Source organism: Trachemys scripta, chromosome 9 (assembly GCF_013100865.1).
Source record: "Trachemys scripta elegans isolate TJP31775 chromosome 9, CAS_Tse_1.0, whole genome shotgun sequence".
Taxonomy (NCBI): Eukaryota; Metazoa; Chordata; order Testudines; family Emydidae; genus Trachemys; species Trachemys scripta.
The window spans coordinates 51723624-51735170 of NC_048306.1; the positions used below are offsets into that span (position 1 = coordinate 51723624).

At 46.6% G+C, this 11547-nt stretch overlaps 1 long non-coding RNA gene across 1 annotated transcript; it reads left to right on the plus strand.

Moving 5' to 3' along the window:
• The first annotated feature begins 1130 nt into the window (after positions 1 to 1130).
• LOC117882992 lies at positions 1131 to 3619 on the plus strand. The gene is made up of 3 exons (XR_004647154.1): positions 1131 to 1205; positions 1988 to 2044; positions 3560 to 3619. It is a non-coding gene; the product is annotated as an uncharacterized LOC117882992 (long non-coding RNA).
• The last annotated feature ends 7928 nt before the right edge of the window (positions 3620 to 11547 follow it).

The window sequence follows — 11547 nt, forward strand, 5'->3', positions numbered from 1 at the left end:
GTGTCTGAGGGGAGTGCCCTAACCACTGGGTAGTACAGTCATTCTTAGGATATGTTGTCACTAGAAACATGGCAGCAGCATGGCTGTGATGCGTCAGTGTAGACACTCGCTACATCAGTGGGACGGTTCTCCCATCACTGTAGTTAATCCACCTCCCTGAGCGGAGGTAGCTGGGTCAGGTTAAGGGGCTAGGTCGGCTGAACTACATCGCTCACAGGTGTGGGTTTTTCACGCTCTTGAGCAATGGAGCTGGATTGACTTAATTTTTTAGTGTAAACCTGGCATCAGTTTTTCTCTTGCCCAATAAAAATTTACATGTCTTTTACATTCATCTGTGTATTGCAATTAATTATTGCATCCTTTTAATTAAAAGGGGAAACATTTCAAAAGCTACTTTTTTAAAAGTACCATTTTTAAAAGCCACTTAAGCACTTGAAAGTCAATTCAAATAAAAAGAGACTTTTAAAAAGAGACTTTGGCTTCTAAGTCACTTAGGTGCTTTTGAAATTTTTACCCCCAAGCCTATGTCCATAGTATGTGCATCTGCAGAGACATGTGTTTTGCGTTCCACCTCAGCTCCCTGGAATAGATCACAACAGTAGAAGTAATTTGGCTTCACCTACAGACAGTACCTACAAATAGCAATGGAGACCACAGGGCATTACCACATATTGTAGATCAAGCATATTGACAATTACATACCAGTCTGAGTGTCAGGTGCAGGTCATTTACACTGCAAGCAAAGCATCTATGGATCTCCGCTTTCCCTTTTGATAACTGAGAAATTGGAGAAAAATTCCTCGGTGGGAAGGTCTGAATTACTCCAGGGTCCCACCTGGCCTGGCGCCACCAGAGATAATGGACCTGATTTGCTTCTTATCAGCACCTGTTACCACTCTGGTGAAATCAGTGAAATTACTCCTGATTTAGACCAGTGTAAGTGGGAGGAGAATCAAGCCCAAATTCTGATCTCACACCCCTTATACACCAGTGACTTCCATGGAGTTATGCTTAGATGGGGATCAGGCCCATAACAGCAACATTTGTTGGAAGAGTAATGACTTTCCTTGCATGCATGATATTTGGCCCTACAGCAATTGAAGTACAATGGCACCATCTGATTTCAGAACTCATCATTGACCGTGTCGAGAAGAGCCAGCCAGCGCAGCCACATGCAGCTTTGGGCTGATGTCCACAAACTAGGGGTGAGTAGAGCTGCAACCAGTGAAGAGGAATGCTTGAAACACAAAAGGATCCAGTTCATGTAAAGGAATTGGGGGCCTGACCCACAACCCAGTGAAATCAGTAGGAATCTTTCTGTTGACCTCAGTGTGGTTTGGGGTCAGGCACTTGATGCCTGTAAATGTCATTTTTGTCAGATCAAGTGAGTTAGGTGCCCAATTCCACCTGAGATCCAGAGGGAATTGAGAACCTCATTCCCCTAGGACCTCTATAAATCTCAGCCTGTGCCCCAACTCCTCCATTGCTGTAAAAATTGTCATAGCTCCATTGATTTCAACTGAGCTCTGATGCCACACAAGGTCAGGATGTGGCCCTACATGTCTTTGTTAGATGTAAATCAAGGAAGCATGTGAAACCACTCACTATAATCAGTCAAGCCTTTTTTTTTACCCTTATTCTGTTACTCAAGAATATTGCAATTGATGCCACGGCTGAAGAGAGGACTCAGCCACGTGAATATTCTTTTGGAGATGTTTTGGGTCGTTTTTTTCTGAACCAGCCTGGATATGAACATTGTGGGAAAAGTATAAAGATACCTAAAGCTGTGTCTAGATCAGCTAGCATGCAAGTAGCAACACTGTACTCATACCACGGATTCAAGGGAGGGCTTAAGACTTCTCTTCCTTTGGCTAGCAGAAACCACAGTGGTGTATGGAAGTGTATGTTTTTGGGGGTCAGGGGAGGGACTGTTGGCCAGGAAGTTGTATTATCAGAACATACTTTTGGAATGTTTGTCTCCTATTAGAAAAAGCTACAGGAATGCAAACTGGCTTTTGGTGTCGAAGATGAGATTTTCAGAAAGGTACAGTAAACTCATTTATCTAGGCATTATTTATTTAGGCTAGCAAGCCATGTTAGTGCATAGATAACTCAATATCACTAGCTGAATATGATCCATGGTGTATATGCAGGTAGATCAGGGTCTTAGCTGGGCCTTCAATACAAGCTACTACAGCTCGTACGCAATATGAAGGATATTTTTGGAAAGTGGGTAAAGCCGAATGAGACCTACAGAAAATAATCAACAGCATTGTTTGTCATCTAGCATAAAAACCCAGTGCAACTTTGGGCTGCAAACTCAGAGGCATCACTTCACAGAACTGGAAGACTCCTTTCTAAATGGTATGGAGGGGCCATATCTCACAGCACAACCAGAAAGCTTTTGATTAACTGAAAGGAATTCAGAGACTAGCAAGTACAACTATTTTGGGGCTCGAGGGAATGGACTGCTTACATATACATAGCTAGACTCAACAAGGACTGGGGAGGAAGGTATAATAATAGTCCACGTGTATCTGAAGGATGTGACACCAAGGAAGCAGAGGAATGTTTGGGGTGCTCTGCAAAGCATAACTGGAGAGATGGGAGTGAAACCGAGCATTAGAAACGTGAATATAAAAACATTTAATCAAAAGTTTGCACAGAGATTTTTTTTCACATTTGAGTCCCTACAGCACCAGCTGTTGGCTAGTTGACATGTTGGTTTTTCCTTGAAGGTTGGGAGAGTAGAAATTCCCACTAGAGTAGTTCTGCCCAGTTTGAATCACCCTCTGTTGTGGAGGGAACAATATGGGCTTAAATAATTTTTCGTTCTGTATAGATATTTGCATTACTGAGAAGTGATTTAATAATTCCCAAGCAATATTTACTGCTTTTCCGTCATTCTTAGTAAGCACAAGTAACAAGTCATTACTTTACTATTCACCTGTAATTAAAGATCACTGATTCATTTTGCAAAAAAAGTAATTCCAAGCAACGATGAGTGAGTAAGTAGCAATTATTGCACTTATCATTAGCATTTAATAATGCCAAGTATTTTGAATTCCTTTGTGTGTGTGAATACACAGAAGGCTACAGTCTTCAGGGCTATCGAACTAGCACCTTTCACAAACAATACATTCACCCATATTTCTTTATACACAAGGTTAGGCACAACCCTCTCGTCTATATAATTTAGAACTTTAGGGCCTGTTCCAAAGCCCATTGAAGTCAGTGCAATATCCATTCAGTTGGCTTTGGAGCAGACACTTATGTAGTAAAAAATAAACCCTGGAGCCCCAATCCTGCAATGAACTGCATGAAGACAAAGCTCATTGCACAATAGTAACCTTAAAGAGCACATGCTGCCATACAGGCAACATAAAGGGAAAATTGGTTCTCACCAGCATTCCTGGGTAAAGAACCTTGAATTCCTGCTGTCACACTGGGTGCAGTTTGCTATCTGTAGCACTGTTCAATGGTAACCTGAGACAAAGGGCATTGGAGTAATGTAGCCTATGGGTCACATGAAATTATACTTGAATTTGTCTTTTTTTAGATGAAACACCAAACCCGAGAATTGAAGGAATCCATAAAAGAATATGAGGCAGTAATCCAGGTAAAACTTCCACATAATAAAGTGCCTAAAGGTAGCATGTCTTACATAATTCAACCTGTAACACAGAAGAAGGATTTTGTAATTAAGGCACTGGATTAGCACTCCACAAACCTGGGTTTGTTTTTTGGCTCTGTCACTGTGTCCCTTTGTTCTCCGTCTGTACGGTGAGGGTGCAGTGCTTCCTTTGTCTATTGTCCTCCTGTCTATTGATATTGTTAAGTTCAGTGGGGTAAGAGTTGTCTCTTGCTGCATGTCTGAACCGTACCTAGCATGACTAGGCTGCCATGTCAGCTGGGGGCCTTTAATCATATTAAAGACATAATCATAGCTCTCCCCAACACTTGTCTTTGGGCTGAAATTTTTGAGCCTTGCTGTCCATCCAAAGGGACTTTGGAAAGTGGGGATAGGGTCTCTTCAGAAGCTTCTGCAGTTCTAGGACAGTAACAACACACCTTTTCCCACTGTAAACAACTGTTGCGATTTTGGGAGGTGTGGAGGGAAGAGTGGGAGTGACAGAATAGCACCATAATGGCTGAACTGATAAACTTTACCATGGCCATTGTCACATGGTGCATCACTCACTGCCGGACTGGCGCATCCTCCTGGTACTCTGGGGATTAGCTCGAGGCCAATGCTCCCCCATCCACAGTTCATAGTGTCACTCGGTCTCTGCTGTCCACCTGCAGTCCCTCTCGCAGCCTCAGGAACCGCAGCATCCTCTTCATGGCTCAGCCCTCCAGCCGGGTCACTGTCCACGTTCCCTACTTCTGGGGGGGATTTAGGTCTTCAGTAGTCTTAGGCAGTCTTCCCATTCACTGCCTCAGTGCCACTTGCCAAGTGGCTGATAGGGGAACCTGGGCCCACCCTCTTCTCTAGGTTCCAGCCCAGCGGCCCTCAGCTCTTTTTCTGGCCTTACTGCTCTAGCCCTGGGCTGCTTCCTACTACTGGTTCCCCTTATCTTCCTGGGTCTATTAGCTCCCAGAGCCTCCACCCTCTTCCCAGGGAGTGACTACAGCCTGCAGTCCCCACTCGCTCTTCCCTTTCTCCTGAGAGTGTCTGCCTTTTCCCAGCAGCTTCTGCTTTCAGCTCCTGGACTTTGTAGGCCTCATCTATTCCTGCCCAGGTGAACCTCCTTAATCAGCTGGCTAATTGGTTAATTGGCCTATCTGACCTGCATAAAACCCTGCAGGGTGAGTGTGGGGTAGGCACCTCATCACAGTCATGTGCACAGTCGAGTCCTGAGTGTGTAGAACAGTGGTGCCCTCAGTGATGCACCTTACGTACAGTGCTTTCCATTCGCAGCAGCAAGGAGAAGCAGCGCTCTCCACCCCAATGCCCACTCAGGTTTGCCCCACCAGCCCATCATGATGTAGGTGCCATGGGACCAAAACTGAGTGGGTGGCATTGCAACCTGGTGCTGGGGGTCACAGCACCACTCAGGAAGGAGGGGCAGCAGGGCCTCTCTGAGTGTTGGAGTGATCCCCGGGGACCAGGTCACAACACCACTCACTCAGTTTTGGACATACCACCCTCCAATCATAATGGAGGGTCGTGGGGCCAAACCTGAGTGGCCGGTGGGGCAACCAGTGCTGCTACTCTTCACTGCTGCTGTGGGGCTGGCTCCTGCACCTGGAATGGATGATTCCCCCCAGTGATCTGCCCAGCCTTCCCGCTTCCAGGGTCCCCTCTCTGAGGTGGGGAATAACACTGCACTTGGATGGGCAGGGCTGGAAGGCAGGGGCTGAGCATGGCACGGAGTTGGTGGGCAAGCCACTGAGATGCTGTTTTAGTTTCACAAGGAACTACCCTGGCCCCTGGATTGCTCTGAACTGATCCAGAGAACATTCTGGGGATTTCGCTTTTCTCTGCAGAGTTCTGGGTACCACACTGTCATTTACTGAACATCCGTGACTTGTTGTCAAACCCAAACTGTAGCTATGTGGGTTCGCTGAGTTTAGTCTTTTGTCTGATTCATTTGCTTACCCTCGCTTTGGCAGCCAATGCAACCAACTTGTTCTTGAAGCAGATCTGTAGAGAAAATAGCCTCAGCATCTTATGGAACAAAATCAAACTGTTGAGATATAAAACACATGAAACAGAAACTGAAGCAAGGGTGATTTAATGGGTTTGCTGTTTCTAAGGTTCTTCAGAATAAAGAGAAGTCTCTTCAGGACCAGCTCTCAGTTTCTGAGGAGAAGGCTCGGTAAGTCTGCTGGGTGCAAACCAAAGCTTTTTATGGCCAATGTCTTACCGTACGTCCAGACTACCCGCCGTATCGGCGGGTAGCGATTGATTTATCAGGGATCAATATATCACGTCTTGTTAAGATGCAGTATATCGATCCCGAACGCGCTCCCTGTCGACTCTGGAACTCCACCGGAGCGAGCAGTGGCAGCGGAGTCGATGGGGGAGCCGCGGCCATCGATCCCGCGCTGTGAGGACCCAAGGTAAATTGATCTAAGATACTTCAACTTCAGCTACGCTATTCACGTAGCTGAAGTTGCGTATCTTAGATTGATCCCCCCCGCCCAGTGTAGACCAGCCCTTAGTGATGAGCATTACATGGGGAAAAGTAGTTTTGTATGAAAAGTTGAGAGTAAATCAGTGTAAGGAATTTAAATTATAAGTACTCAGTACTGCAAAGGCTCCAGAAAGTGACTGGTTAAGAGACTGATCTGAGTCAAGCGTAACATGGTAGTTCTTGTACAAGTGCCTACCATAGCTCTTTCAGTTCACCAGAGTTGTAATCTGAGTTATGCTTCCTGTACGGATACTGGGCCTCTCTCAGACGGACTTCTTAACTGCAGGATGGTTTTGTGATGTGCTCTAACGGGAGCTAGGATAAGACTGTCAAACTCCTATTCAGTTGTGTCCTATCCAGGATTGTTGCCTGGACTCTCACACTGGCAGGTGAGACTACAACCCTACTGCACTATTAAAGAGACCATATCACTTGGGGAACCAGAGACTTTTAGATATCAGCACAGGTAGCCCTGCAGTCCATTACGATAAATGGCTGGTGTTGTCAAAGGAACGTGAGGCTCATTTCCATCAGCTAAATTTCTCAACTCAGCCAATTCCTTGATAACCTTAGGAGAACCTCCTCAGCTTGTACTTGGGTTCTCCTGAGCTCTTTCTCTCTTCTCCCCAGGCTACCCACCATGGTGACTTTTGCAGGCCTAGGACTGTACCATGGTAGCATGCCTTTGTCTCCTCTTCCCCTTACATGTCTTGTTATCTTCTTAGTTTGATGGCACTTGTAATCACATGGGGTCTAAGGTTCATTAACCCCATTCACCTGGCTTTCTGTTTTGATGTCTGAATTGGGCAGGGTCACAGAAGGTCTGCTTGTTACCTCTGCTTATTACACCTGCAGAGAAATGTCCTGCAGCATGGACAAATCTCTCCACCAGTCATGGCTAACCCATTTGTACTAGTGTCTTGGAACGTACAAGGCCTAAATAGTCCCACTATATATACAAATATTCTGTCTCATTAGAAAAAGTCTGAGCTCAGACATTACTTTTCCAACCCATGTGAACACCGTGTGGCTCACTCTCCCCCTCTAGTGGTTAGACCATGTATAGAGGTTTATGAGTCCATGGCAGTCTTTGAGCTAAACAATCTGGGTTCCATAAAGACTCATGGTTTTAGATCTTAGGCCTGGTCTACACTACAAGGTTAGGTTGAATTTAGCCACATTAGGTCGATTTTATAATGAATGCGTCTACACAACCAACCCAGTTCCACTGACATAAAGGACTCTTAAAATCGAGTGCTGTACTCCTCCCCGATGAGGGGAGAAGCGCTAAAATTGACCTTCCTGTGACTAATTTGGGGTAGTGTAGACGCAGCGCTGTGCAATTTGATGGTATTGGCCTCCAGGAGCTATCTCAGAGTGCTCCAATGTGACCGCTCTGGACAGCATTTTCAACTCCGATGCACTAGCCAGGTACACAGGAAAAGCACCAGGAACTTTTGAATTTCATTTCCTGTTTGGTCAGCATGGCAAGGTCAGCAGCACAGGTGACCATGCAGAATTGCATACGAGCTCCAGCATGGAGTGAACAGGAGACACTGGATCTGATTGCAGTATGGGGAGAAGAATCTGTGCCTGCAGAACTCTGATCCAGCAGAAGAAATGCTGATATATATGCCAAAATCGCACAGGGCATGGTGGAAAGAAGCTACCCCAGGGATGCACAGCAGTGCTGCATGAAAATTAAGGAGCTCAGGTAAGCCTACCAAAAGACAAAGGAGGCAAATGGTTGCGCTGGGTCCGAGCCCCATACATGCCGCTTCTATGATCCACTGAATGCCATTCTAGGGGGGGACCCTACCAATATCCCAACACTCTCCGTGGACTCCTGCAAGGTGGCAGCCTCATGCAACACAGATGAGGATTTTGTGGATGAGGAAGAGGAGGAGGAGAATGCACAGCAGGCAAGTGGAGAATCCATTCTCCCCAGCCGCCAGGACCTTTTTCTCACCTTGGAGCCAATATCCTCCCAGGACCTATTGTTCCCATACCCTGAAGGTGGAGAAGGCACCTCTGGTAAGTGTACATTTGTAACGACACTACAGGGGTTAAAAGCAATAGTGTTTAATGTTTGATTTGCCCTGAGCAATTGGGATTCATTCATGGCCAGTACAGCTAATGGAAAAGTCTGTTAATGTGTCTGGGGATGGAGCGGGAATCCTCCAGGACAACTCCATGAAGCTCTCCTGGAGGTACTCTGAAAGCCTTTGCAGAAGGTTTCTGGGGAGTGCTGCCTTATTTTGTCCTCCTCGGTAGGACACTTTCCCACACCAAGCCATTTAGCAAGTGGTCTGGAATCACTGCAGCACAAAGCATGGCAGTAAATGGTCCTGGGTTTTGGTTGCATTCATGCAACATTCGGTCTTTATCTTTCTGTGTCAGCCTCAGGAAAGTGATATCATTCATGGTCACCTGGTTGAAAGGGGAAGTTTTGTAAGGGAACAGTAATCCCCTCTGTTTGCTGATCCCTGACACATTAGACCCTGGGCATGGTTGGCTGTTTGTGCTTTGCTAAAAGCAGGGCCGGCTCTACCATTTTTGCCGCCCAAGCAAACTGCCGAAGCAAAAAAAAAAACAAAACAGCCACCCGGACTGTGCCGCCCCAAGAATGGATGGAATGCCGCCCCTTAGCATGTGCCACCCGAGGCACATGCTTCCTCCACTGGTGCCTGGAGCCAGCCCTGGCTAAAAGGGATCATCCCGGAGAATAGGCACATGAGGGGGGGGGGGGAGGAAGGTTTGCTGCACATCCACCCCAAAACCGCAGCCCCCCTTTTAAACAGCAAACACAACCGGCATTGGTTGCTATGGGAAAGGAGGACGCTGCAGTTTGAAACCATTCCCACATGTTATGAACACAGAAGAAGCCAACCCCATATACCCTTTGGCTTACCATGGCTGCCTGCAAACCGAATTCTGTTGCCCAGCCACGTGTGATGTGTCACTATACCGGCAGGCGCTCAATATAAAAGGCAAAATGCAACCTTGTACCTAAAACACATGTGCTGTCTGCTGTAAATTGCTTGATTCACTGTGAAAGAGTCTCCCTTTTGTTCTCAGAAATTTATCTTCTTAAAAGTTTACTCTCCCTTTTTCCCCCCTGCAACTGCAAATGCAAATGCTTCTATGCTCCCCGCATCAACTCTGTCCCTGAGGTTATCGCAGATTAGGAGGCGAAAAAACCAAACTCGCGATGACATGTTTTCAGAGCTCATGCAATCCTCCTGCACTGATAGGGCACAGCTGAATGCATGGAGGCATTCGGTGGCAGAGGCCAGAAAAGCATAAGTGAGTATGATCGGAACACACAGGAGGAGATGCTGAGGCTAATGGAGGAGCAAACGGACATGATGAGGCATTTGGTGGAGCTGCAGTAAAGCAACTAGAGTGCAGACCCCACTGCATCCATTGTGTAACCGCCTGCCCTCCTCGCCAAGTTCCATATCCTCCTCACCCAGATGCCCAAGAACGCGTGGGGGGAGGCTCTGGGCACCCAGCCACTCAACTCCAGGGGATGGTCCAAGCAACAGAAGGCTGTCATTCAAACAGCTTTGATTTGTAGTGTGGCTACAATAAGAAATGTGGCCTTGTCCTTCCCTCCTCCCCCACCCCACACTGTTATCAAACCCTTTGTACACCCCAGCTTCCTTTTACTAGTCAGTGATTCAAGTTTTTTTTTTAATAAAAAGGAATGAATGGATTCAGAACAATAGGGACTTTATTTCCTGTGCCAGCTGCGGTCGAAGGTGGGATGGGGATTGGCTTTCAGGGAAGTACATTCGCCAAAGGGGGCGGGTTTGCATCAAGGACAAACACACACAACTGTCACACCGTAGCCTGGTCAGTCATGAAACTGTTTTTCAAAGCCTCTCTGATGTGCAGCGTTCCTTGGTGTGCTCTTCTAATTGCCCTGGTGTCTGGCTGTTCAAAATTGGCTGCCAGGCGATCTGCCTCAACCTCCCACCCGACCATAAACATCTCCCCCTTACTCTCACAGATATTATGGAGCACACAGCAAGCAGCAATAACAATGGGAATATTGCTTTCACTGAGGTCTAACCTACTCAGCAAACTGCACCAGCGAGCTTTTAAACGTCCTAAGGCACATTCTACCATCATTCTGCACTTGCTCAGCCTATAGTTGAACTGCTCCTTACTGCTGTCCAAGCTGCCTGTGTACAGCTTTATGAGCCATGGGAGCAAGGGGTAGGCTGGGTCCCCAAGGGTAACTATTGGAATTTAAATGTCCCAATGGTAATTTTCTGGTCTGGGAAGAAAGTCCCTTCCTGCAACTTTCCAGCCAGCCTCCAAATTGATTCCCAACTGACCGGTAGCAGTCAGGTCTATTGCCACTCGCTTCTCAATTGTCAGGGCAGGTCTCATCTTGGTATTCCTGTGCTTCAGGACAGGGGAAAGCAACTCACAAAGTTCCATGAAAATGGCCTTATGCATGCGAAAGTTTCGCAGCCACTGGGAATCATCCCATACTTGCAACATTATGTGGAGTCAACAGTCTGTGCTTGTTTTCCGGGCCCAGAATTGGCATTTCACTGTATCAACATGCCCCAATGCTGCCATGATATCCCAATTGCCACATCCCATGCTTTCAAGAATGTCTGTGTCCATGTCTTCCTCACAATCTTCCTCATGCTGGTGGCTCCTAGCTAGGCACTGCACATACTTCAGGATAATGCTCGAGAGGTTTACAGTGCTCACAAAAGCAGTGTGCAGCTGAGCGGGCTCCATGCTTCCTGTGCTATGGCATCTGCACAGATAACACAGGAAAATGATAGTTTGCAGTTGATTTCAAGGGTGGGGAGAGGAGACAGACGACATGTACCTAAAACCACCCGCGACAGTGTTTTTGCCACATCAGGCATTGGGAGCTTAATCCAGAATTCCAATGGGCAGTGGAGACTGTGGGATAGCTACCCACAGTACACCACTCTGTGAGTCGATGCTAGCCACGGTATTGAGGATGCACTTTGCCAACCTAATGTGCTTAGTGGGGACATACACGATTGACTGTATAAAATCTGTTTCTAAAGATCGACTTCTATAAAATCAACCTAATTTTGTAGTGTAGACATGCTCTTAGGTTCAAGTCCCCCTGCTGCCAGACCATCCAGGGATGTCATGTTATTCAGCCTTACAAGAAACATATCTACTTGACCCTGAAACCACTAAAATAAAAAAGAGAGGCTGTGAGTGTATGTGGGAAGTAATATCCAATACTTTCTCCTCCAACTGCAGCAGGGCGTCATAAGAAACACTGAGTCAGTATTTCCTAGCTGTGTCTGGCTATACTCATAGCCAAATGACTTATCTTGCCAAGGCAGAAATCCGGTTCATTTTCCAAGACTGCTGTCAAGATTTATCAGAAATGGCA